The sequence below is a fragment of the Petaurus breviceps genome, unplaced genomic scaffold (assembly GCF_028583685.1).
Source record: "Petaurus breviceps papuanus isolate PSGF00001 unplaced genomic scaffold, PetGlider_PUasm1.0 171, whole genome shotgun sequence".
Classification (NCBI taxonomy): domain Eukaryota; kingdom Metazoa; phylum Chordata; class Mammalia; order Diprotodontia; family Petauridae; genus Petaurus; species Petaurus breviceps.
The window spans coordinates 2,424,724-2,452,599 of record NW_027185754.1 but is presented as its reverse complement, the minus strand read 5'-3'; the positions used below and the strand labels follow the sequence as shown (position 1 = coordinate 2,452,599).

The window sequence follows — 27,876 nt, the reverse complement described above, 5'->3', positions numbered from 1 at the left end:
CTCTCTCTCTCTCTCTCTCTCTCTCTCTCTCTCTCTCTCTCTCTCTCACCCTCCATCCCTCCATCCCTCCTCCCCTCTCTCTCTCATTCACTGTGGGTAAGTCACTTATGGTCTCACTCAGAGCCTCGGAGAATTTAGAGCTCAACTTCAGAGATCATGAAGCCCACCCAATCCCCTCACCCTGCAATGAGGACATAGGATCATAGGACCTAAGAATTGGAAGGGACATTCAATATCTTCTAAAATCATCTCATTTGATAGATGATGAAACTAAATTATAGGGAGGTTAAATGATTTGCCCAGGACACACAGTTAATGAGTAAGAGAATAGGGATTTTAATTCAGGTCTTTTGACTCCAAAATCCACTGAAGTTCACTGGTTCCCATTATTTTCTTCTTCTTCTTCTTCTTCTTCTTGTTCCATGAACTCTTTTTAGCAAGAACAAAAACAATCTGTCATGAATACCCAGGCTAAATTAATATATTACTTATAGCAGTCTGCAATTATTTACTGCTTACAGCACTATTAAAGAATTTTTGTCTAGAATCCCTTGGACCATCATCAACAACCTCCCCGAGGGATTCAAGAATCACTGAATGAAAACCCCTGCACCATGCTGCCCTAGACTTGACTACTTCTTTTTTTTTTAGTATTTTTCCAATTACATATAAAAACAATTTTTACCATCCATTTTTAAAAATTATGAGTTACAAATTTTCTTCCTCTGTCCTATCCCCCCTGAAACAATAATTTGGCATAGGTTATACATGTGCAATCATGTAAAACATCTTTTCAATATTAGTCATGTTGTGAAAGAAGACACAGACCAAAAAAAATCACACAAAAAATAAAATGATGAAGAGTATGCTTCAGTCTGCATTCAGACTCCATCATTTCTTTCTCTGGATGTGGACAGCACTTTTTTTTATGAGTCCTTTGGAATTGCCTTGGCTCACTATATTGCCAAGAATAGCTAAGTCATTCACACTTGATCATCATACAATATTGCTGTTACTGTGTGCAACATTCTCCTGGTTCTGCATACTTCATTTCGCCTCAATTCATGTAAGTCTTTTCAGGTTATTCTGAATTCATCCTGATCATCATTTCTTATAGCGCAATAGTATTCCATTACAATTATGTACCACAACTTCTTCAGCAATTTCTCAATTGATGGACATCCTTTCAATTTCCAATTCTTTGCCACTAGAAAAATAGTTGCTATAAATATTTTTGTATTGGCAGGAAGAACACACAACATTTATCAGTTAAGTTTGAGATCTTATATGGGCACAGTTCGTGGTGCCTCAAAACAATTACAATAGTAACATCACAAATCATTGATTACTGTAACATAGGATAATAACGAAAAAATTTGAAATACTAGGAGAATTAATCAAATGTGACATAGCTGTTGCTATTGCTGCTATTGTTACTTGCTGCTTCCAATGCCCCCAGCTGGCACTGGCATTGCATTCCCTGGCCAGCCCCCCGCCCCCCAGTCTATTGCCACAGACCTCTTCTGACCTCCTAAATTGTCCTGGGTTGGAAAATCTCTCACCCCAAACTTTTATTGCCTGTGTCACTCCAAAATTTGATTTGGCATGTTATTTTAAAGTTGTTTGGAAGGGAATATCAGGAGAGCCAGGCTGGAAGACTCCCTCTCCTCAATCATCTTGGTTCCACCCTCAGATGTCAGTCTTTAATAGCAATGGGAGAACCACTTTAGGGGAAGGTTAGCTGGTCTCCAATAATGACAAAACAAATGAAGATTAAATAAATATAGCTTTGATCAAGACAAGAGACGCCAAACAATTTCTCTGGTTACTATTATTAATAATGCAACTCAGAACAATAAAGTTTTTAAAAAAACATGCATACAACCTGTGAATTCTTGTATCCATTTACTTGTTAAAGTCACTGACATTTTTCTGTGCTAATGATGCCCAGATGCTCTTCCCAAAATCCAGCTTCCCTCTTCCTATTGAAGATAACACTTAACTGAGGAAAAGGTAGTGTGCTCTCTGGCAGCCACTAGTCACTTTTCTCCCAATTCTACTGTTGTATTTGCCTAACAACATCAAGAAATAAAACCGCCATTAGTATTCAAGTTTCTCTATTTAAGCAAGGACATCTTTTAGCTGAAGCTGCAAAACACTTTTTCTTGCTTTTTGGAATACCAGTCTGAGAGTGGATAGTTAAAATATTTGACCACAAAAACTCTTATTTGTTGCCTCAAAGAGCTAAATTAATAGAGGCAGTTGATGTTGGGAATGGGTACATAACACATCGTTCTTTTTTGTTTTTGTTTTTTTCAACTAGTGTCAAATAAATATAGCAACTCCTAAAATAATCACTTTTCCATACTGTCCCTAGTCTCATGGTCAAAATGAATGGAATATATGTCAATAGATTCCTTGAAGAGTGTTCCAAGTTGGCTGCTACATATGACTTTTGTGAATACTTCTAGAATCAGAAATGGGTTTCCTGGTGGAGGGAGCAGTCTCTTCTGATTTTCTATAGCCATATTAATATTTTAAAATATCCTATTGATCTCTTTTATTTTTATATTACCTTAATTTCCATATGCCTCCTCACTCAACAAGCTGTCCCTAATAAAAAAGAAAAAGAACAGAGCAGCTTAGCAAAACCCACCAACACATCAAATAAATCTGTATATGTATGCACTATTATATACTCATAATCCTCTACCTCTGCAAAGAAGAAAGGTAGCAGGGTAAGGGAAATAATGTTTTTCAAGGAGGAGTGAAAGGGCCTTGTAATACCATATCTCAAACAATAAATAAAGCAATAACAATAAAAAAATATTTAGCCTGGGTTAAATTTTTTTCAAGTTGACTTTAATGGAATAGATTAGGTAAACAAAATCTAGAAACAGTCTAACATAGTAATGTATTGTTTGATAAATATGGCAAGATCAATTGATGGGACAGGGACTTACTATTGGATAAAAAAGCATTAAGACAACTGGCAAGCAGTCTGGAAGAAATTAGTTCTAGATGAATATCTCATACTGTATACCACAAGTTCCAAATGAATTCTTGATCTAAATACAAAAGGTGATATCATTAAAAAATGGAGGAAAAGGGAAGGAGATATCTTTTACAACTAGAGCAAGTGGGAGATATTTTTTTACAGAACATGGGATAGAAGTGATCATAGAAGATCTAGTGGACAATTCAGTTATAAAAAAAATTTAAAAGTGCACAAGCAAAATCAATGCAGGCAGAGTTAGAAGGAAAGCTGTTAATTGTAAAAAAATATCTGCTGCAAAAATTTATTTTGGGTAAATGATATCCCAAAAATGTAGGGAATTGATGCAACTACATAAGAAAAAGAGTCATTCTCCAATAGTTAAAGGATCAAACAGGTAGTTCTTAAAGGAAGAAGCCCAAGTTATTAATATTCATGTGAAAAAAATTCTCTAAGTCACTAATAAGAGAAATGCAAACTGAAAACTGAAGTTCTACCTTATATCCATCAGATTAGCAAAACTGATAAAAGTTGAAATTGGCAAATTTTGCCAATTTTTTTTTGCAGGAACAGTTAAACTAATGCATAGTTAGTGGAACTGACAATTGGACCAACCATGTTGGAAAACAATTTGGGAATTCAACCCCAGAAGTCACTAAACTATAATACCCTGCACTTCAATAACTAGCTATATGATCCCAAAGAAATCATAGGCAGAGGGAATTGATCCATACATGCAAAGATATTTATAGCTTCACTTTTTCATAGCAAAGAACTGAAAATATTGGGTGCACATCAATCAGAAAATGACTGAACCAATTGTGGCACAAGAATACAATGAAGTATTATTGTACTATTAGACATGATAAATGTGAAGGATTAAAAGAAATTTGGGAAGATTTACATGAATTAATGGAGAGTGTCATAATCATAACCAGGAGAATCACTTATAAAACAACCATGATATTACAAAGGGAACAACTTTGAAAGACTTCAAAACTCTAATGAAGTGATCAATAGTGGTTTTAGAAGACTGGTGACAAAGCATGTCTCCCGCTTCTTAGCAGAGGTGATAAACTAGATAAAATGAGACGTATGTTTTGAGACTTGGACAATATATAATTTATTTTGCATGAGTATTCAATGCTTGTTTTGTTTGTTTTAAATCAGCAAGCACTTATTTTTTTTTCCATTTATACCTTCACCGTTGGGGAAAAAAAATAAAAAAGCTCTTGTAACAAAAATGAACAGTAAAGCAAAACAAATTCCCATCTTGATCATATTAAAGGATATATGCCTCATTCTGGACCCCAACTCCCTCATCTCTCTGTCAAAATGTGAATAACAGTCTTCATACTCGGTCCATTAGAGTAGAGATCAGCAAACTATAGCCCCTATGCAAAATCTTGCCACAACTTGTTTTTATACCTCTCACAAGCTAAGAATAGTTTTTACATTTTTAAATACAATGAATCTAAAAACCAGTCTTAACAAAAGACTAGACTTGGCTCACAGGCCAGAGTTTTCCAACTACTGATTGAGAGTGATGATTGGTCATTGTATTGATCAAAGTTCTTGTCATTTAAACTTCTTTGTCTCTTTAATGTTGTTATTGTAAAAATTGTTCTTCTGGTTCTTCTCATTTCACTCTGCATCAAGTTATACAAGACTTTTAATTTTTCTCTGAAATCATCCCTTTCATATTTTCTGTTGGCACAATATTATTTCATTATATCCATTTACTATAATTGGTTCAGTCATTCTTAGTTGATGAGCATCCCCTTGATTTCTAGTTCTTTTTATTACCACAAAAAGAAGAGCTGTTATAAATATTTTTGCATACATGGATTCTTTTCTTCTTACTGTGACCTATTTGGGATATGACTAGAAATGGTACCACTTGTTCAAAAAGTTTGCCTTGTTTCATAACTTTTTAAGCATAGTCCTAAATTGGTTTCTATAAAAACTGTACCAAATCATAGTTTCACCAACTGTGCATGAATGTGCCTATTTTCCTGTAACTCTCTCAACATCTGTCATTTTCTTTTTTTCCCAACTTTGGCAATATGATTGGTATGAGGTAGTACCTCAGAGTTACTTTTAACTGATTTTTCTGCTTTCTGATTTTCCCAACAGTTTTTGTTGAATAGTGAATCTTTACTCCAGTATCTGGGGTCTCTGAGTTTATCTTCTAGTTTTGTTTGCTTCTGTATGTTTTGTATCTAATTTGTTTTAGTGATTATTTTTTCTCTTTCAACAAATATTCCATTATTTTGATGAATACTGATTTGCAGCATGGTTTGAGATTTGTTATTATTAACCTTTCTGTTTCCGTTCTCCACCCCCATCATTTCCCTTGAGAATGTTGCTCTTTTCCTTCAGATGAGTTATTATTTTTTCTACTCTAAAAGGAATTCTTTGATAATTTGATTGATATGGCACTGAATAAGTAAATTAATTTATGTGGCATTGTTATTTTTACTTTATTGACTCAGTTTACTTATGAGTAATTAATATTTCTCCAATTATTTAAGTCTGTCTATTTCCATAATTGTTTTGTAGTTGTATTCATATAGTTCCTTTGTGTGTCTTCATAGGCAGACTGTCAAGAATTTTATACATTTGGCAGTAATTTTAAATGCAACTTTAAAAAATTTTCTCTTCTGAGGTCTGTTGCTAATAAACAGAAATGCTGATAATTTATGTGCATTTGTTTTATACCCTGCTACCTTGCTGAAGTAAATTTTTCAATTAATTTTTAGTTAAACTCTTTGGGGTTCTCTAGATAGACCATCATATCTTCAAAAAAGGAATAGTTTTGTTTCTTCTATGCCTATGTGTATCCCCTTAATTTCTTTTTCTTGTAATATTGTTTAGCTAGGATTATTAGCTCTAATAGTATGACTGATAATGGACATCTTGGCTTTACCTTTGGTCTTATTGGAAAGACTTCTAGTTTTATCCCCATTACATATAATGTCAACTCGTGGTTTTAGACAGATCATACTTACCATATGGTGAAGGAAAAGATACATTTATTCTTATTTTCTAGAGTTTTAAAAACAGAAATAGATGTCATATTTACTTATTTATTTGAAGGATAAATTTTACAGGACAGTTTTTACTTGGTAGTGATGGAGATAAAGAGAAAAAATATCAATAAAGCATTAAAATATAAAGGGAATATTTTTTCAAAATTCAAAAGGAGATTAAAAAAACCCAGGCAATTGTGTTGCTACCTTGTTAAATTTAATATACATTTTTCTAAAAAAATCTGTACTTAACATTTAAGATCATATACAAACCTAAGTACTTAACATTTAAGATCATATACAAACCTATGTTTTATCTTCTTCATATGTTCAAATATTTTTCTGTTATTTATTACAGGGTTCACAACAAAAATGAAAAATTAAAGAGTTATGCTTTCTCAACTTTTCTCTGATGATGAGCTTTAGTTATCCAACTTAATATATAATTATATACCATCACATATCAGTCTTTAGTTGTTTCTTTTTTTTTTTTTTAAGCAATTGGGGTTAAGTAACTTGCTCAAGGTTACATGGCCAGTTATTATTTCTGGGTGTGGTGCTGAGTATCTGAGCCCAGATTTGATCCAGGTCATCCCAACACTGGAGCCGGTGCTCTTACTCACTGAGCCACCTGGCCGCCCCTAAGCAATTGGGGTTAAGTAACTTGCTCAAGGTTACACAGCCAGGTGTTTCTGGGTGGGTGCTAAGTGTCTGAGCCCGGGATTTGATCGCCAGGTGTTCTCAACACTGGAGCCGGTGCTCTTACTCGCTGTGCTACCTGGCCGCCCCTCTCTAGTTGTTTCTTATCCATACACTTCTCTTATCTAACCAACTGGACAGTGCAGTCCTTGAAAGCAGGGACCTTGGTTAATGCTTCTTGTATTCTCCCACCAAATCCAGCAGAACTGAGCATATAGAGAATATTCAATGAATGTTCATCATAAGGTAAGAGGTACTATTTCAGTATGAAAAATGCCTTGGGGAAATCCCCATGTGTGTAGTTGCTTACACCAAGAGTGGTTCCCCTTCTGAAGGAGTAGTTAATGCCTCTTCATTTTGCTGAGAGAAGGATCAGAAACACTGCTCAGCACAAACAATGAAGAGATACTTCATACTGGTACCATGTCTACAACAAGATATAGCACCTATCCAACTACTTTGAGATCATCTCACTCTGCCTAGAGTCGCTCTCCATTTTATAAGTTCCCTTTTCGTTGGATGCTTTGGGTTCTATTATTAATCTAAAGTCAGGTCAATCATGAATTTGTATATAAATTTTAATATGAAGTAAACTCATTTTAAGCTATAAAATAGAAATAGCAGCATTTGTCCTACGAGATAGCAGGTGTGCACCTCCTATCATGTCTCAGTATCAGAGTTGTTGTCATATATATATATATATATATATATATATATATATATATATATATATATATATATATATATATTTTAAAGCAATCCAGGATAAGTAACTTGTTCAAGGTTACCCGGCCAGTTATTTTTGTGTGGGTGCCCGAGTATCTGAGGCTGGAACCGATCCCAGGTCTCCCGACGCTGGGGCTGGCAATCTTACTCAATGCGCCACCTGGCCGCCCCCTTATATACTTCTTAAATGTATAGTTGGAAAAGGTCAATTGTGACTTTCCTTTGTCAGGTTCACAATATAATGGACTCCAGCAACAGAATTACCACCTGCTCCCTCCCTGTCATTCTGTAGAATGGCAGGGCTAAGCCCTTGTTGCAATTGGCCTCCTTAGGGTCCTAAGCATCTGGGGATTCATATACACCTTGGGGAAAAATGGCTATATATCCTAGGATTTCTCTTGTTTTCTTCCTTTTAATATAATGTTCCTCTGTATAATTGTGAAATATATACTGCCAAGTAGAGGGTTGTTCTCAGTATACTGGGACATAACATGCCTACCTTGTCCCAGGATTCCTAGGTAGGAGTTAATGGACAAAAGAGTGAGGCATTCCCTGGGTCTTATTGTCAGGAGAGAGTCTCAGATACAATGGTTATAGGTGGAATATTGGGAATCAGTATAATTTTTTCATAGGCCCAGTAGCTGACTACTGGTGAAACATAGGCCAAAGTTGTTATTTATTCTTCCAGTGTCCTAGCAGATGTCTTAAGCAGAATTCCAAAGACAGTTAAGAAAATGGAAGAACAATGTTTCATTTAAGTTGATGAATGACTGAAGGATCTTTAATGAGAGATAGTTTGGTGTAATGTATATAACTCTGAACTTATAATAAGGAAGATCTGACTTCTAGTAATCTCATATTACTAGCTATGTAATATTGGACAAGTCATTTAACTTCTCATGGCCTGGATTTGATGACCTCTAAGGTCTTCCAGCTCTAAATCTATAATCCTACTGTTATTTGAAATTTATGTACTCTCTATGACTTAAGTGAGAAATTTTGGGTAAAGTCAATTGTCCTGTACAGGTAATAATGTCACAACATAAAGCTATTAAAGTTACTTGGCATGAAATTCTGATTTCTCATGTGGTTGCTAGTTGAAACTTTTTATTTCAGGTGTTCCTTTGGTAGATGAGAAGGGGAGAGGGAAGAAGGAGGGAAGTGGAAACAGGGGAAGTCAATGTGGAAGCAGGTTCCTGAGACATGGCTTCTTATAGAATTAGATAATGTATTAAAAATATGTGCTTCATTCTCCCACCCAATGCAGAAATCTCGCCCCCCCCAATCCTTGAGATGTGGCTTTCCACATATCTACTCCCTGAAACACACAGCCCAAAGTAAAAAGTAAAGTTAAACTTGATTTAGTAAATGTTGCTTTCTCTGAGACTTGATCAAGACAGATTACACATAGCACTCCAATTTAATGGGACCCAATTACTAATTGGAAGAGATTAATCTTGTCATCAAAATGAGGGTGGAATACTTCTCAAAGTGTTTTGAAGAATAGAGTTAAAATAAAACCTATAAATTTTACAGTCTATAATACTTGTTAGAGAATCAAGGAACCTAGAAAGGATAGGATTCACAATGCTGTCTTTTCAGTTTTAGAGGTGTAGAAAACTTGAAATTTAAACTGAAAGACATTCATAATCAATCAAAAAGCATTTTTTGAGAACTCACTTCATGTGTAGCCCTGAGCTAATGAGGCTAAGGTTGTGAGTTCAGTCTCAGGATTGGGCCAGTTAGCTTGATTTTTTTGCCAAAGCTAAAGATTACACAGCTAATTAACCTCAACAGGCTTTCTCATAAATCTGTGTTGTTAGACGCAAGGCGGACCAAACAAGAGAGTGGGAATGGCTTAGTGCAAACACATCACCACTACTGGGAAAAAAATTCAAATTGCATGTCCTACTGATGGTGGTAGTTATGGGCAACAGGAGAGTCAGCAGCAAAATATAAACAGCCACTTTTAAAACAATTTGGAAGACAGAAATATTAGTGGAGTCATAGTCTATTGTTTTTGAAGACCAGAGAATAAGAGTTCAAGGAAGAACAGCAATGTAAGCCCTTTCAGTTCCATTTTGAACAGACAATATATGCCAGAATCTCTAAAATAGAATGTGATTAGTTTATTATTCTCTCTTTTTTTAACCTGCATTAATTCTGATTTCTATTTAAATAAGAATGATTAAATTTTATCTGCTGAGATGGAAATATTGTGATAAATACTGGCTTGTGGCCAAATTAATCTCTAAAGCCTACGGCTTACGGCCATTGTCTTGTATAGCAATTTGAATGGCAATAGGTTTTTATCAGTATTTCTAAAGGCACTCATTTAATTATGTGTTGTAAGAATTTTCAAAACCCAAAAGAATACCATCAATCCATATTCATTTCTTGAATTAATTCAACTTTAACATCTGAAAATATTATTTAAAGAACACACTTGCTTATTTTATTTTTGCATGCATACAGGGTCCATTCCCAGTCTAATTTATGTCCCCTTAAACATTTATGTATAATTGTGCTCAGAGAATGAAATGCTGTATGGCTCTCAATTGAATTAAATAATGCTGGTGCCAGAGAGTATGGAAACACATCAAGTAACTTTTCAGTTCTTTAAATAAGAGGCACCCACTTCAGGTAGATCAAACCAAGTCCCTGGCCTCTTGTGGAAGTTTATGCATAGAATAGCTTCTCTTTCTTCCCACATATTCAGAAACCTCAGAAGGAAAAAAAAATAAGTGTTGGGTACCCACTATATGGCAGCTTCATGTAAGAAATTATCATACCAGAGACTTCAGTGACCCAGATCTCATTACCACAGGGGATACTGAAATTTCTTCAAAAACAGATAAAGGGTGTAAAAAGACAACTGCATAAATAGCTTTGCTTCAATATCAGACCTTTGTATTGTTCTCTTTGATTTTACTTTTCCCATGCATTTACATTCATTCATTTATTCAATAATCATTTATTAAGCACTCACTTTGTCTAAAGTCCTGTGCCAGGCACTGGGAAAATAAACAAAAGAAAGCAGAAGAATCTAAGAGGCAATCCATGCCATCATGGAGCTTACAATACAGTACTATATATAAAGAATCCACAGAAGCCACTAGGTCAGAAATCAGGGACTGATCACTTTATCAGTTCAGCCACAACTCATCAGTTCAGGTTTCGCCTATACTTCCATTCTTCCATAGATCCATCAGCATGGGTGCTTTTTCCACTGGGACAGATCCCAGTCTCCCCAATATCTTCCCATCCAGTGCAATTCCCATCTACCTCCATTTCTATGTCCTCCACAGAGAAGCAACTCAACTCAATGGAGGCCTTCTTTTAGGTCTCTTGCAAAATTGTGAAACAGAAACTTCTGCACACACAAACACACACACACACACACGCACACACTTTTCAATACTAGATCTATACTACAGACCAAAAATGGTTTTAAGGGAATTGGGGGGGGGATAATCAATAATTAGAATATTATCATTATTAAAGGAGGTAGGAAGAATAATAAAGTAATAGTATTTACTGTTTCATTATTATTTTTATTGAAAATTATTACACTATACAATTATAACAATAGTTCCTATTCCCATAACACAATGAGGTTTGCAAATCACTCTCTTCACAGCAACCTTGTGATATAGCTAGCATAAGGATGATAACCCCAATTTTACAGAGGAAGAAGCTGAGACCTGGAGAAGTTAGGTGACTTGGTAACCATCACACAATTAGTATGGGTCGTTTGTTCCCATGCAGGAACATAGACTCTAACTCCATTGTGTCATGTTACTTTCAGACATCTAAACATTTGATTTTATCAGTCACCAAATTAGCTGTTTTTTAAATGTAGGTTCAATATTTGATAGCTAATTAAGTAAGGGCTAGATTCTACTGAGAGGTATGTGTATGTAGTTCATTGCCAATAAGACAGATATAAAAAATAACCTTTATACTAAGTATGATTCTTTAATAGCAAGTTCTTAGCCTTAAGGCATCTCTACCAAGATCAAAGCATGTAGAAAGATTCAGACCCCCCAAAAGAGTTTTACTTAAGACACACAAGGGCACTAAAATGGTATTTTTGGCAAATATGTGTGTGACCCTGTGAAGACATATTAATTTAAGAAAAAGTCAACTAAACCATTTATCTAACTGTATGGAGTGGCTTATTTGAAAGGACTGGTCAATTCTACCAAAACAAGTGAACCAGATATAAACAAAAAAGAGATCTTCTGCTGACAATCATTTTTGTTAAACTTGCTCTTTATAACAATTTCTAGGTCTTCATTTTTCCTAGAAAATCCACATCATCAAAATTTTCTTATCTTCCACATTATTCCAATACACACCATCTTCTTTGTTATTTCACTGTGCATACACATTTATGACTACAATCAGATACAAAAAGTTCCATGTCCTTTAAGTGCTTTCATCTCCATATCTGGGAGGTGTCAGGGAGCAGGAATACATCACATGTTTTAAATGCTTAAATGCTGAACTATAGATCTGCGTTCAAATGTGTATAGAGATAATCAAGAGATAAGGGCTACCTCAATGGTTCACAGCTATCTCCTTATGGACAGAAGTAAGGATAGTAAGAGTGAAAGACATTCACCAATAAAATTCTTAAATTCTTCACTCTGGCATTGCAGCATAAATATGATGAGGGAGCCTATTTCTACAGAAATAAAATCAGCTGTAGTTGTTATAAGCAGAGATGAGGGAGGAAGGAGAGAATCAGGGTGGTGAAGGACAAAATTATTCATTTTACATTTAATTGTTGTGACATGGCTGAAAAAAAATGGGAGATACGGAAGAATGATTTGTTCCTTAAATAAATGATGGGTTAAACACTAGCATCCAAAGACCTGAGTTCAGCTTTTAGCCCCAGCATTGACTAGCTGTTTGACCTTGGACAAATTAAGTACCTTGATTCCCTGAGACTTGGTTTTTTCCTTTAAAAAATTGTGATAATAATACATTATAAACCCAGCGTATTGCTTTGGATATCAAATAAGACCACCTTTGATGTAAAGTGCTTTGGGATTATAATGTGTTATTTAATGATTATGGAAAAAAGAACTGAGAGCTATTATTATTATTGTCAATTAACTTTAGTTTCTTCTTCTGTAAAATAAAGGTGATGACCCTTATCTTAGATATCTCACAGGGTTGTTGTGAGGATGAAATGAGAAAAGGTATATAGAGTGCTTTGTAAACCTTAGAGTATTTTATAAAGATCTGCTAGAATTGTTATTGCTATTGTTCTTCTTATTCTTCTCATCTTATATTTACTATAGGTCAGAAAGAAACTATCTTAGGACAAGATACCATTTTTCTCCTTTTCCCTCTTCCTCTGTTATTAATGCTAATGATGCTTTTAAAAGAGCATAATTTTCTTTATTTAAAATGCACAGTCTTTAGCTACATTAGAAAATGTCAGAATATTTACATAGTTACAAACTAATCAATGAACAAGTGAAAAATGCAACTAATCAGTCATTTGAGCTATTCGATATTAAAAAAATCTTGATTTTGTAAAAAGTGAATTAAATAAAATTAAATATCACTCAGAAGGATGTGTTGAAGGTTCAGGATGGGTATGAGTATATTGAAACATCTAACAAGGGCCAGAGTAAAAGATGCCCTAAAATTGTATAAACTATGTGGTTTAATTATGCTCATGTGGTGAGAATGAGGGATAACCAATGGACAACCCACGTGTTCCACTGGTTTCCTTCACAATGTCGAGGAAAGTGAGGAAGGCCTTTTGCATGTTCAGTAGATCCCCTGTGGCATGCCCCTGGGGTTTGCAAAAATAGTACCTAGGGTGGGTGGGTATGGATTGTCATTCCTATTATTGGGGAGAATATACACATTGATGAGATCACAGATCCCTTTGATATTCTGAGAAGTGATCAGACAACAGGACCTTACATAAAGGCTTCTCATGACAGACTGTGTTTGACTGAGATGGACTTTGCTAGGACTAAATGATCTAGTCAGTTCATTTACCTCAAAGCTAAGATTGACACTCCATACAGTAAGACAGGACCTCATTAAACTGCTGATGGTGAGAGAACAAGGATAATACATAGTCAGTTTACCAGATGATATCAATGACAGGAACCCTATATGTAGTCAGGGGACACAGTCTGACATTCCTATCCTTATGCTCAAAGAAGCCAACAAGTCACTGTTGACATTTTACTTATCTTTAAAAGACAGAAGTCAATGCCACCTCCTCCATGAAACCTTCTATGATATCCTTGGTTGGAAGTTATCTCTCTCATCTTCTCTCTTCTTAGTTCTCTTGCCTCTTTATCAAAATCCTATTAGGGTCTAATTTATAGGTTTACATGTCTTCTCACTTCTATTAGATTTTAAGTTCCTTCAGAGAAAGAAGTATATCTTCTTATCTTGTCCCTTAGGATAGTGTTATATATGTGGGAGGTATTTAATCAATGTTTGCTGAATGAATGAACATTGAATCTAGTCATCAAAATTTTACTCCAGGTGGGCAGTAGCATATCGTGCCAACTAAATCTCCTGTCCGTGTCTTGTTCTACCATTACCATGTATCTACAGGTTTAGATTAATAATCAATTTTGCCTGTCCTTGGAAGGCTGCTGTTGACTTTTGCATCATACTTATGCCATGCCACTCATATGGCTTAAACAGGGGTTGGGGGAAGGTTTGGTTATGAAAGAGCAAAATCTAAATTAACTAATGCATCTTTTGAATATGTTTGCTACCTGCCATCAATTAGAAAGACAATGTTTGTACAAATGAAACTAACTCTCATAACTCATAAGTATAAATTTTGCAAATATCTTGCCAGAAATTCTTGCTTTTTCATGGGTTCATTATTATTAAATAAGTTATTATGTTACTTGCAAATTATATCAAGTCTCTGAACATTACTAATAGAACCTCCCAAATGAGAATTGTAATTACTCCAAAGAAATCAACCTAATAATTCATATAGGAAAACTAAATAGATAAAAAATGCCCATTGTCTACACTATGCCAGGCAAATGGATGGCCAATCCATTGACTTGGAACACATATAGGACAGGCACTACAAATGGACAATGAGTTGGGACCAGAATTTGCTTGAGGAATAAGGAAGACTGGATTGCAATTGGGAAATCGTTTGGTGTTTTTAATGATCACAAGCTTCTCCTCAGCTTAAAAATCTACCTTTTTTTAAACATGAATGCTCTCTAGCTGATGTTGTATGGCTGTGATATGAACACCATTCCTGAAGTTTCAAAGAAGAGGTGACCCAAAAGACAGTGGAGAGATAGTCTATCTTAATAGACTACCACATACTTCCAATGGTGACTTATTATAGGCTGCATTATATACACATTCACCAGAGGTAGTATAAAGCAGTGGTGTCAAAAAGAAACAGATCCCTGAGGACAATTTAGAAAGCCACAAATACACATCTGTGTTCTGTTATGCTTTTATTTACTTTGTTAAACATTTCACAATTACATTTTAATTTGTTCTGCAGACTGGAGATTTGCTTGTAGGCGATGGATTTGACACTTCTAGTGTAAAGTACATCATTTAGCACAGTGGCTGGCACATAATAGTCATTTAATAAATTTGTATTGAATGATTGAAGAAACATTATCAGAAAAGGAAATAGACTGGCTATATATTGAAAACAAAAAATGACGACCAGCCTAAGTGTTCTGTGAATATCCATGAAATGTAGCAAGTCATGCAGGAAGACCCTGACACATTGGGTGCATCCTCTACGGAGAATCCATAGGAGAATACAGAATACAACTGGACAGGAGGAGGTTATGCTATGAGTTGTTATGTTCACCATCAGTAGGAATGCCCACATTGATGACACCTAGGAGCCACTGAAATATTGAAGTAAGAAATATTTAAAGTAGAAACTGATTTCTCAGGCTAAAAACTATAGGGTAGCTTCAGGCAGATAATAAATGGTGGGCTTCTCAGAATATATATCTTTTTTGGAGGGGGGAAGGCAGGGCAGTTGGGGTTAAAGTGACTTGCCCAAGGTCACATGGCTAGTAAGGGTTAAGTGTCTGGGGCCATATTTGAGATCAGGTCCTCCTGACTCCAGGGCTGGTGCTCTATTCACTGCACCACTTAGCCGCCCCCAGAATGTATTTTCAAAGCCCACATGTGTTGCTTCACAGAGCTACACTAAAGTTAACCACTTAAATATACATTCACTCTAAATTGTTCATATTCATAGAATTCTGAGGTTCTGCTTCTAATGATGAAATGAAAAGACTGGACTTAGTTTTTTTTTTTAATTTCTTTATAGGGGGAATCAATATTTCCTTAGCTCCACAAATGCTTGTCATATCCTTCTGCTGAACTGAAACGTCTTCTATTTATGCCTTTTTGACCATCAAAAAAGCTAAATTTCACTTGGGACTAAATCGCCAATAAGTAAAAATAATGACAGCAGCCTAAACATGTTTAGAAATTCTGCCTAGTAGCATGCAGGTCATAGCAAAATATATTCCCATATATCTACAAATGCACACACGAAATGTATGTGTATTTTAAAGAATAACCCAACAGTAAGCACTTTAAATTGCATTGGAACTGCTAATGCAAGCAGCTAATCCCATTTACATTCATATTAGCCCCCGGTATCTTTTTCCCTAAGATCTACCTATTTGTATGCTTGCATGAGTTGAACTGCTTTTTGCGTGATATCAGTACTTTTGTAATTTAAATCTATAAAAGGCAATTTCTTCTAAATATACTCCCTAACAGTGGGTGAAAGAAGCACTAAACTTATTTGAGAGCTGTACACATCAGTAAACATGGGCATGCACAGCACTCCAGGAAATGGGCACTGTGAGAATTAATCTTATGCTATATGAGCTAAAGGGGAAAGAAAATCTGGGGCCAGAAAGCAACATGCTTTGGAAATGCCCAGCTTGGACCATTATCTAGTGGAGGGGGAGGGGAATGTGTGTTGGGGGATTGCTATGAATGGGAAATAAAGCTGGTTTCCTCTCAGGAAGATTGTTAAAGATGACAGTCTTTGGGAAGCACAATGGTCAAATGTTGGTGATGGCTAATAGAACCATGACTTTTACCACTGACAGTGACATAAACTTTGGACCAGAGGGAGAGATCATGTTTTCATTTTTGTCTTTGCATCGCCTGCACCTAGCATTATAACTGACAGATAGTAGGCAGCTTAAAAAATGCCCCTGTCTCTGCCACTTACTACCCATGTGACCTTGGGCAAGTCACAATCTCTCAGTTTCTTCATCTATAAAATGAGAGGATTGAAGTAGATGACCTTTGAGTTCCCTTCCAGCTCAAAATCTCTGATCTTATGTTGCTGATGCTTGTTGAACTGAATTGGTAAGAGGTTTCAAGAGATATAACTAATTTTATTTCAATTAAGATTATAACTCTTTTACTCCATAGGACTCAAGACTGACATATTCTAAATCCTCATACTCTGCAAATGAGATAGGAAAAAATGCAGATAGGCTTATATTGTACCCTGGATTACTCCACTCCACCCTCCTCCCCCCCGCCCATCCATTTCCTTTACTCATATTGACATGCCATTGAACAGAGCCAGAATAAGTTAGGAAATTGCTGATTTGGGGTCCACTAGAAATGTGCTAATTTTAAAGGGATCCTCGTTACAACAAGGCTTACCTTCCAGTCTTTCCTATTCAATTCTCTATGCTATTTACTATAGCACTGGTTATAAATCTCTTCTTTTCTAAATCTTCCTGCTATACTTCTTCTACCCACCTTCTCAGATTAGGAACTTGCCCAGCAGTGTGCTAGTAAATGTTTAACAACTGACTCATTCAAAAAATATACTTATGACACACTTTTAAGTTTATTCTACATTATTAACATTTTCTCCAGCACTTTCTTAGTCTAGAAACCAACAAAACAAAAATTTGCTGATTTTCTGAGTATAAATGTTCACACTAAAATTTAACAATCAGCTCCCCTGAGTCTTCATTTCAAATTTCACAGAAAAAAATGAAGTAATTCCCTAAAAGTTCCCTTTTCTTCATCTCATCTCACATCCTTCTGACATCATCCCCCACTATTTCCACCTTTCCTCCAGTCTCTGATAAAGAGGTGGTTCTTTTCCTGCCTAAGGTCAACCCCTTTATATCAGTCTCTGATACCTTTCCTCATATCTTCTCCAGCAGTTTTCTCCCACTGTCATCCCCACTGTCTTATCTTCAGTCTTTTCCTATCTGTTAGATTGTTTCCTGATGCCTATGTCCATGTTTGTTTCTGTCTCTGTCTCTTCTCTCTTTGAGACTGGGTCTCCTTATCTAGTCCAGTCTGAAAGTGCAGCAACCACTCTCAGTCCTGTTCCCAGTATTGATTATCTTAGAAACTTTAACCTGCTTCACTTTTCTGTCTAGTCTGGCTCACCCTTCCTTAGTCAGTCTTGTTGCCCTCCACTTCCAGAGCCTCACCATATTGGTGCTGGACTTAATGTCTTTAGATGGACTGATGTTCAGAACTCCTGAACTCAAGGGATCTGCTAACCTCAGCCTCCCCCAGCCATAGGGACTATAAGCATGGACTACCACATCAAGTTCTATGTCTTTTCTTTATAAAAACAAACGAAAACCCTTCATTTGATCCTAACTTCTCTGCTAATGGGAAATAGTCCTCTCCTCTCCTCCCCTTTTCAGCTAAATTACTTGAAGAAGCTATCTATACTAGGTGCCTCTACTTCCTTTCTTCTCTTTCCTCTAAACCACATGCAGTCTGGCTTCTGACCTCAGCATTCAACTGAAACTTCTCTCTTCAACATCACCAATGATCTTTCCTATCAAATTGAGGGACTTTTTCTCAATCTTTATCTATTTGGATCATACTGTATCATTTGGCACTCTTGATAGTCTCCTCCTGGAAATTCTCTATTCTTTTTTTCTTTTTTGTAGGAGGGAAGGCACAGCAGTTGGGGTTAAGTGACTTGCCTAAGGTCACATGGCTAGTAAGTGTTAAGTGTCTGAGGCCGGATATGAACTCAGGTCCTCTTGACTCCAGGGCCTGTGCTCCATTTACTGGGCCACCTAGCCGCCCCGAAACACTCTATTCTTGTGAGCTTTCATGACACTGTTGTTTCCTAGCTCTCCTATCTGTTAAACTCCTCCTTCTCAGTCTCCTTCCCTGGATCTTCATTCATGCCAAAACCCCTATCTAGGGATATCTCCTAAGGCTCTGACCTGGTCTATTTCCCTTTTTTTTCTGTATATAGTCTCATGTGGTGATCTTATCAGCTCCCATGAATTCAATAATCATCTCTAGGCAGATGATTCCCAGATTGAGCTATCCAGCCCTTTTTTCTTTCCTGAGCCCTAGTCTTATACTATTATCTGCCTACTGAATAATTTGAACCAGAGGCATCTCAAGCAACATTTCCAAACCAGAACTACGCCCCCCCGCTGACACCTCCCCCCCAATCCTCCCTTCTTCCAAACTTCCCCCATTACTATTGGAAGTACCACCCTCTTCTTGGACCTCAATATCATTAACTCCTCACTGCTATTCACACCATGTATACAGTTGACAAATTCTGTCATTTCTCCGTTCACAACATCTACCCTTTTCACAATACACACAGCTACGACTCTTATACAGATTCTTATTCCCTCTTTTCTGAACTATTGAAATAGATCCCAATTGGTTGGTCTCCTTGACCCAAGGCCCTCTCTATTCTAATCTACCTTCTATATAGTCATAAAAATAATTTTGTCCTCCCCCCCTTTTTCAGTTCACTTAAAAAAATAAAAATTGTATTTTATTGATATATTTGTTCTTATATCACCTAATTTTTCTCCTATAGAAGCCTTCTCTTCCCCCCACCCCAAGAGCCATCTCTTAATTTTAATTGTTTTTCTTTTATTAATCTGGCCCTTCAACCATTCCCTCTCACAATGAGCAATTAAAAAAAAAAGCCCAGAAAGAATAAAGCCGTTAGCATATAAATGCTTATTCAAACAACAAAAAGAAATAACCACTTTGGCTATGTCCCCAAAAATGCATATCTTTTATTGAATCTTAAATTCATTTCCTTCTTGATAGGAAATACATGCTATGTTTCATCTTCATTCTTTTGGGCTCATAGTTTATCATTGCATTAATCAGAGTTCTAAAATTTTCCAAGTTACCTTTCTCTATAATGTTATAGTTGCATAAATTGTTCTCCTAGTTTTGCTCACTTCCCTCTTCATCACTTCTTAGATTTCTTCCCAGTTTCCTCTGAAACTGTCCAGTTTTGTCATTTCTTATAGCCTTCATATATTACCATTAAGCTTAGCTTTCACTTCTGGCTATCACAAAAAAAGAGCGGTCATAAATATTTCTGAATATACAGATACTTTCTCTACTTTTTAAATTTATTTGGGGGAATAGACCAAATATTGGCATATCTGGGTCAAAGGGGAGCCACAGTTTAATAATCACTTTTGGATCACAGTATTAAATTGCATCCCCAAAGAGACCAATTCATAGCTCCATCAACAGTATAGCAATGTACCTGCTTTTCCTACAATCCCTCTAACATTTGTCATTTTCTCATTTTGTCTGTTATGTTTGTCAATTTAGGTGAGAAGTGGAACCTCAAAGTTGTTCTATTTTCATTTATCTGCTTATTAGCTATTTAGAGCATTTTTTCATTTGGTTGTTGATAGCTTGGATTTTTTTTTCTTTGAAAACTGCCTGTTCATATTCTTTGAACATTTACCTATTGGGGAATGTTGCTTAGTCTGATAAATTTGAATTACTATTAAAAAAAATAAATCATTCCTTATATATCTTGGACATGAGATTATTGTGCTACAAAAATTTTTCCCAGTTATTTTATTCCCTTCTAATTTTAGACACTTTAGATTTATTTGTGGAAAAAAACTTTAATTTTATATAATTGGAAATTAACCATTTTATGTTGTATGATCTTCTATATCACTTGTTTAGTTGCAAATGTTCCCTTTATCTGTAAATCTGAAAAGTAATTTCTTCCTAGCTCCTCTAATTTACTTTATTATGTAATTTTTAATAAGAGGTCGTATATCCATTTAGACTTTATTTCAGTATATAGTGTGAAGTCTTGCTCTAAATCTAATTCTGCTAGGTTGCTGTCCAGCTTTCCCAGTGATTTTTATCATACAGTGAGTCCTTTCCCCAGTAACTGGGGTCTTTGGGTTTATTGAACACCATGCTATTATGCTTGGTTGCTTCTATATGAAGTGTACCTAATCAGTGCCAAAAAAAAAGATTGTTCTAAAAAGTAGATCTAACTCACATTTATATCATTCTTGAGATTTATAAAGTACTCTATGAGACATGTTTGCAAGTATCAGCATCCCTATTTAACAGATGAATAGATGGAGGAAGCTCAGAGGTGTGAAGTGATTTGCTAGAGTACCCAACTAATGAGTATTGAAACTGTGGTTTGAAGTCTAGTTTTTCTGACTACAAGCTCAATGTGTTTCCCCCTACAACTGGTTTCTTCATTCAGCTTTTACTCAAGAGGACTCCATACTCAAACCCTGAATTCATTTTAATTTCATCTGTTTGAGGATTATGGTCAATTTCTGGCAGAGTAGAAAATGTCAGGGTTGGGGCATTCGTAGATTAGAGGACAGGGAACCAGGCATCACTAGGGCATGGGCTAGTTATTCCTCAGGAATTGGAGTTTTTCCAATTAAGCTCAGTCACTAATAATTACTTTTAAATTTCACTTCCTTCTATTTTGTAATCTATTCTTACTCACTAAGCCTGTCAGCCTAAATCAAAGAGTTGAATGAAAGTGGGGAAATTAAATTACTTAGATATTCATATACCACTTTAGTCTACTTGTTCATGACTGTACAAAGTGCATGTACACCAACATATACATATACACTGGGCAATGCATTGTAGGTCTTTTGTGTAGAGCTCTCACAAGCCATTATTTTAGAATTAATTTAAAAATTAACTCTCTTCTGCCCTTTAGGAGATTACTCCAAGAGATTCCCTCAACCCCCAACAACTCTGAATGGGAAAGAGAATGCAAATATTACATTTTGACTCCCCAGTCAGCAAGTGGGATCAAAGTGAATTGATTAAAAGTCTTTGAAATTGGTGCCCTTTAATTCTTTTCCTTGGCTGTTGATCCATTGAAGTTCGTGTGTTGTTTCCCCCACCCCCAACCTTTTCCCAAGCTTTTATAGTATTAGTAGATTTAATTTTTTTCAATTTAAAGGTGATAAATCCCTTCAAAAAATAAAGGAAAGAATTCTCCTAGAGCTATTATGTGAATTTTCACAAATAACATTAAGTCTATTTCAAAGTTATTTCACTGTAGGTAATATGCGCAACTTTAAATAACTAGAAAATCTGAAATGAATGTATGAATAATATGCAACTGTCTAGACAGTATAGGTCACTTGCAAAGAGGCTGGGTCGGGAAAAAATTGTCCATCAGTCAGACAACCATAACTGATTCTGATGCTAAATAATGGCTCAGATATTCAGTATTCTATATATGCGAAAGGCTTCGCTGAACATTGGCTCTTCCCAAACAGAGTGCTCGTCTATTCATACATATCTTTATGCAGCCTTTGGAAAAGGCACAAGCTACTTAAACATTAAAATTAATGCCAGAAGAATAGTCATTTAGCCAGGGACTGGAACTGACCTGTGTAATTGGCCTTTGGTAAAGCAAAAATAACTATCCTAAACCAACCATCTCATCTCCACATACCAACAGAATTTTAAACAGGGGGCCAGAGTGGAAACTTTAGGATGACAAAAAGATACAAAAATAAACCACCAAAAAAACTTACACAAAGCATTTTTTCTATTTAAGATGCTGTCATGGCAATTCAGGCAAGCATGACTCCATTGACATTTTAAATCTATTCAGCTACATACATAATCAAAGGAACAAATAAAAAAAATCAGTCAACAAGCATTCATTAAGCACCTACTATTTGTTAGACATAAGAGTAGAAAAAGAGAAAAATGACACTGCTTTCTTTCCCTCTAGTAGCTTGCATTCTATCAAGGAAATAACATGGGCACAAATAAATAGATGAAATATATATACATATATATGTATTTATATATACACAAATAGATAGATATGTGTGTATATCCATCCATCCATATATATATATGATATATATATGAAGCAAATTCAAGAAAATTTATTTTTGTTTCTGTTTATTGATAGGGAGGCAGTATCAGACAGTCCATTTAATAAATAATCTGTCTGATTCTTTCCTCCAACATTCAATCAAGAAAGCAGGCATTTATTAACTATCATTATGTATTTCTAGATCCAAAGTTGTGATAATTCCACTCAGGTTATGGAAAGGAGAATAAACCTCCCTCTCTTGAACAGCCCTCATAGATTCTCTGCTAAGAGAAGCTTTACAATGGGCTACAAGCATATAATTAATGAAGGGCCACTAATTTTCCATGTCTGACAATCCTGTTGACCCTACTGAGAGATGTCACCCAAAGCGAGGTCATGGTGGATTAGAGATTATCATTTGGCTCCCCAGAGAATGGCCCATGAAATGGCCAGCTCTAACAGCTGTTGTATGAGTCACTTAACCTTTTAGAGGCTCAGTTTCCTCATCTTTGCAATGGGGATAATAGTACAAAATACTAATTACATATTTGTGTCAAGGCACTAATATAGCATATAATTGATAATATTAATTAATCTTATATCATATAATTATAAATAATAGTAAATGTAATTATGAAAGACAAGGGAATTGAATGCTACTGTCTACCACATAGGACTGTTAGGAGAAAAGTACTTTGTAAACCCTAAAATTCTACATAAATATGAAATAATTCTTACTACTATTATTACTCATTTTAAGAGAACCAGGAGTGGAATATATAACTGTCCTTACTCCATGAAGTGGAAATCATACAATCAGAAAGTGTCAGGGCTGGAAAGAACCTTGGAGACGACTCTAGTTTGATCCTATAATTTTATAGTGAAGGCTCAAAGGTCCAGAAAGTCAACTGTCAACAAACTTTTATTCAGTGTTTATTTTTTTGCCCAAATCTGGGCTGAGAGCTTGAGCTACAAAGACAAAGAGAAATGGTTTTCACCCACAAGGAGATTTTCCTCGTTCTACTGGAAAAGGGCATTGTGTTGCCCAGGGCATCAAACTAATAAGTGGTAGGCTTGAGTTTAAATACCTTACCTCTAAAACTTAGGCTCTTTCTATCCTATCACTCTGGTTTGCATACTCTCCTTAGTTTTATGTCAGTTCAATCCCCTACATGTGAGAATCTGGTTAAATTTTCTACTTTTGTCTTTGCTAGGAATTTTGCCCCTATCACTACAGGTGTTGAGTTAAAGTAGCATCTGAACACTTTTTTTTTGAAAGGCTGCATGGGGCAGTGGTTAGGGCAGGGGTGAGGAACCTGTGGCAGCAAGGCCACAAGTGGCCCTCTAGTTCGTCAAGGGCAGCCATTTGACTGAATCCAATCTCCCCACTCCTATCCTAGGCCAAATGATCTGGGATTAGATGATCAGAGGTTCAGAAGATGTAGTGATAGAGGAAACTTTAGGTCCCAGTTCATATTCTCATGGAGGAACCGAATGGGGAGCAAATTCATATAGGTAGCAGAAGCATAGGGACATAATTAATAGAATGTTCGATCTGGAATCAGAAAGCCAGCCTCTGATACTCTCTGTGTGATCATGAGCAAGTACCTTCTCTAAGCCTCAGTTTCCTCATTTGTAAAACGGGGATGATAAATGTCTATCTCACAAAGTTATTACATCACTATATAGACCCCTTGACAGTGCTATGTTAGTTATTACTAGGTCAGAGTGTAGTAGAAAGAATATTAGAGGGCTTGAATTAAAAATCCTTGCTCGTTCAATAAACATTTAGTAAGTACTTACTGTTTGCCAAAAAACTATACTAGATTCTGAGGTTATAGAAACAGAAATGAAATAATCCTATTTGTATACCTTAAACGAGTCAAGCCTCTTCTGGGCCTCAGTTTCTTCATCTGTAATGTGAGGGGGCTAGACAAATATCTCTAAGGTTTCTTCTGCCTCTAAATCTAAAATCAAATAGCCCTGAGGATTTGAAATAGAGTTCTCTGACTCCAGATCAGCCACACTCTATGCATCAATTTTCAAAGGATATAAGTAGAAAACAAGTGGTACAGGGGCAGTTAGGTGACACAGTGGATAGAATCCCAGGCCTGGAGTCAGGAAGGCTCATCTTGCTGAGTTCAAATCTGGCCCCAGACACTTTCTAGTTGTGTGATCCTGGGGAAGTCACTTAACTCCTGTTTGCCTCAGTTTCCTCCTTTGTAAAATGAGCTGGAGAAGGAAATGACAAATCATTCCAGTTTCTTTGCCAAGAAAGCCCCAAATGGGGTCAGGTAGAGTTGGACATGACTGAAAAATCAACTGAACAACAACAAAGTAGAAAATAAATTTGATAGACGAGAAACAAGTTCTTGCATCCTAAAACTGCTACCCTTTACGTGAAATGTAAAGATATAAGACAAAAGATGCCAAAAGGCTTTGAAAAAACTCAATGCTCTCTTCAAATGTGATCAAGGAGGAAGAACACTGGTGTTGGATTCGGAAGAATTTGTTCTGACATTTAATATCTGCGTGAATTTAGAGAAATCAATTTCCCTTCTCTGGTCCTCAATTTTTATATCTACAAAATGAACAGCTTGGACTAAAGGTCTTTCCTAGCTTTGCAATTCTGTAATTTGGTGTTATTATAATTAAAAAGCATTTTATAATGAAATCTTTAGAACTCATAGAATAAAATTTCAATTTTAAAATTACCAAGGACATTTGATACTACTGTTGAAGCAATCAATCATCAAAGTTTTAAAATTTATCAGAATGAACTTGTTCCTCCTCTAACAAAGCTCGCACTTGATAACATGCTGAGTAGTATTCTCTCCTAGTCTTTCTTCTACAGACATACAATGTTTGTTCTCTCAGTTCCAACAGGCAGGAGGAACTCAGGTAGGTCTGCTCTATGACCTACAGCATTTCATCTATCCATCCCTTCCTTCTGGGCTGCCAGTTTTATTTATTTTTAATAGCGTTGATTCATTTCTCCATCATTTGGGTCTGGCAAACAGCACACATCTGCTGCCCCCAGGAGGTGTCAATGATTCACACTATTCATCCTTATGCCCCAACCCTGCTGTGATGATGACTTAGAATTCATAGCTCAAGTCTCCATTCTAAAGCATTAAGCTCAATTCTTGGTATTAAAAATTTAGAAACTGGATTAAAGATTCAATTTTAGCATGTGTGTTCTTATAGGCAGATAATGGTTTTTTCATTTTAGACCTACTGGTTATTATAAATTCATTTTTTTAAGCTCAACTACATTAATATTCCTCAAGGCTCTCCAAACACTACACCAAAAGTCAAGTTTCTAAGTCAAGTACTACTATGTTTTAAGGATAAAGTTTCTACAGAGCCATCAGGGCAGTTACCCTTTAAATCCTTAAATGCAAAGCTCCCTTTTCCAACCAACCTGGGAAGGTAAAACTAGATTATTCAATTGTTTCAGTCGTGTTTGACTATTTGTGACCCCATTTGGGGTTTTCTTGGCAAAGATACTGGAGTGATTTGCTATTTCCTTCTGCAGCTCATTTTACAGATGAGTAAACTGAGGCTAACAGGGTTAAGCGACTTGCCCAGGCTCACACAGCTAGCAAGTGTCTGAGGCTACATTTGAACTCAGTTCTTTTTAACTCCAGACCCGGCACTCCATCTACTGCATCATTTAATTGCCTCATTTGAGTCAGGAGGTTAATGATTTTGTCAGTCTTGATGTTCCCTTCAGTGAGGTGGATAATGATCCCTCCACATCTTAGTATTGGTCAAAGAGCACTTATTAAGTAGTTGCTAAATGCTCAGCACTGGGCTAAGTACTCGAGATACAAAGAAAAAGGAAAAGCAAAACAGAAAGCAGGTCCTGCCCACGAGGAAGTTACCTCTTAATGACAGAGACAACATTGGCATAAATAAGTACATACAACACATATAGAGTAATAATAATAGCTAACATTTATGTAATGCTTTACAAATATTATCTCATCTACTCCCCATAGCAACACTGTGAGGTAGGTGCCAATAATATCCCCATTTTACAGATAAGGTTGAGAAAAATTAAGAGACCTGCCCAGGATTACTTGGGGCAAGATTGGAAGACCTGAGTTCTTCCTGATTCCGGGTCCTGTGCTCTATCCATTATCACCCCAGATGCCTCAGAAGATGGAAGGTAATCTTAAAGGGGAAGGCATTAACAACTGGGCTCATGCAAAGGGTTGCATTTGAGCTGAATCTTAAAGGAAGCAAGAGATTGACAAAAAGGGCTAGTAGGTGAGTGGATAGAGTGCTGGCCCTGTATCAAGCAGACCTGAGCCCCAGCCTGGCCTCAGGCACTTACCAGCTAGCACTGGACTTCTGCTTGCATCTGCTTCCTCAACTCTAAAATGGTGGTAACAACAGCACCAACCTTGCAGGGTTATAGTGAGGATCAAGTGAGGTAATATTTTTTTAAATACTCACCACAGTACCTGGCACATAGTAGGTGTTTTATAAATGCTTATTCTCCTTCTCTTCCCATATCCTCATCAAGCAAAAACGTTTCTCTTCACTACATGTTGACCCATTCTTCTGCCACAATTAACTTACACAGGACAGGGAATTTTTTTTAATTCTCTCATATTATTAGTGAGGTCTTTAATACAGGCTGTGAACTCAGTATAAGAGCCAAATACCTGTGATTCTAACCATTTAAGATTTAGAGTAATCTTCCAAAATGGGACTCTAGAATTTAAGCTTTCAGAGATTGTTATCACTCATAGGACATGTAGTGTTAGATGGTCCCATCTTGGAGCACAGGAGACAGTAAAAATTAGAGATAAGTGTAGGGGGGACAATATTTTTTTTCTTTTTAAATAGTATTTTATTTTTTCCAATTACATGTAAAGATAATTTTTAGCATTCACTTTTTAAAAATAGGTTTTGAGTTCTAAATTTTTTCCCTCCTTTCCTCACCTCCATCTTTCTTCCCCTCCTTCCTCCTTAAGAAGTAAAAAATTTAATATAGATTAAATATGTGCAATCACATAAAATGTATTTCCATATTAATTATATATAGTCATATACTTCCATATTAGTCAAACAGAACAAAAGAAAAAAACACAAAAAATACAGAAAGTGAAAACAGTGTGCTTTGATTTGTATTTAGACTCCATCCATTCTTTTTCTGAATGTGGATAACATTTTCCATCATGACTCTTTTGGAATTGAGACAATATTCTTATCAACAAGAACAATGATAATAATAATAATAATAACTCACACTTAGAAAATAATAG

At 36.0% G+C, this 27,876-nt stretch overlaps 1 long non-coding RNA gene across 1 annotated transcript in view; it reads right to left on the bottom strand.

Moving 5' to 3' along the window:
* Positions 1-312: 312 nt before the first annotated feature.
* LOC138157245 (uncharacterized) overlaps positions 313-27,876 on the bottom strand; it is a 59,686-nt gene continuing 32,122 nt past the window's right edge. Inside the window, exons 3-6 of the long non-coding RNA XR_011167335.1 lie at positions 2,576-2,613; positions 1,886-2,072; positions 1,147-1,207; positions 313-429 (exon numbers count right to left, since the gene is read on the bottom strand). This is a non-coding gene — a long non-coding RNA (uncharacterized lncRNA). The remainder of the gene's footprint in view (positions 430-1,146; positions 1,208-1,885; positions 2,073-2,575; positions 2,614-27,876) is intronic.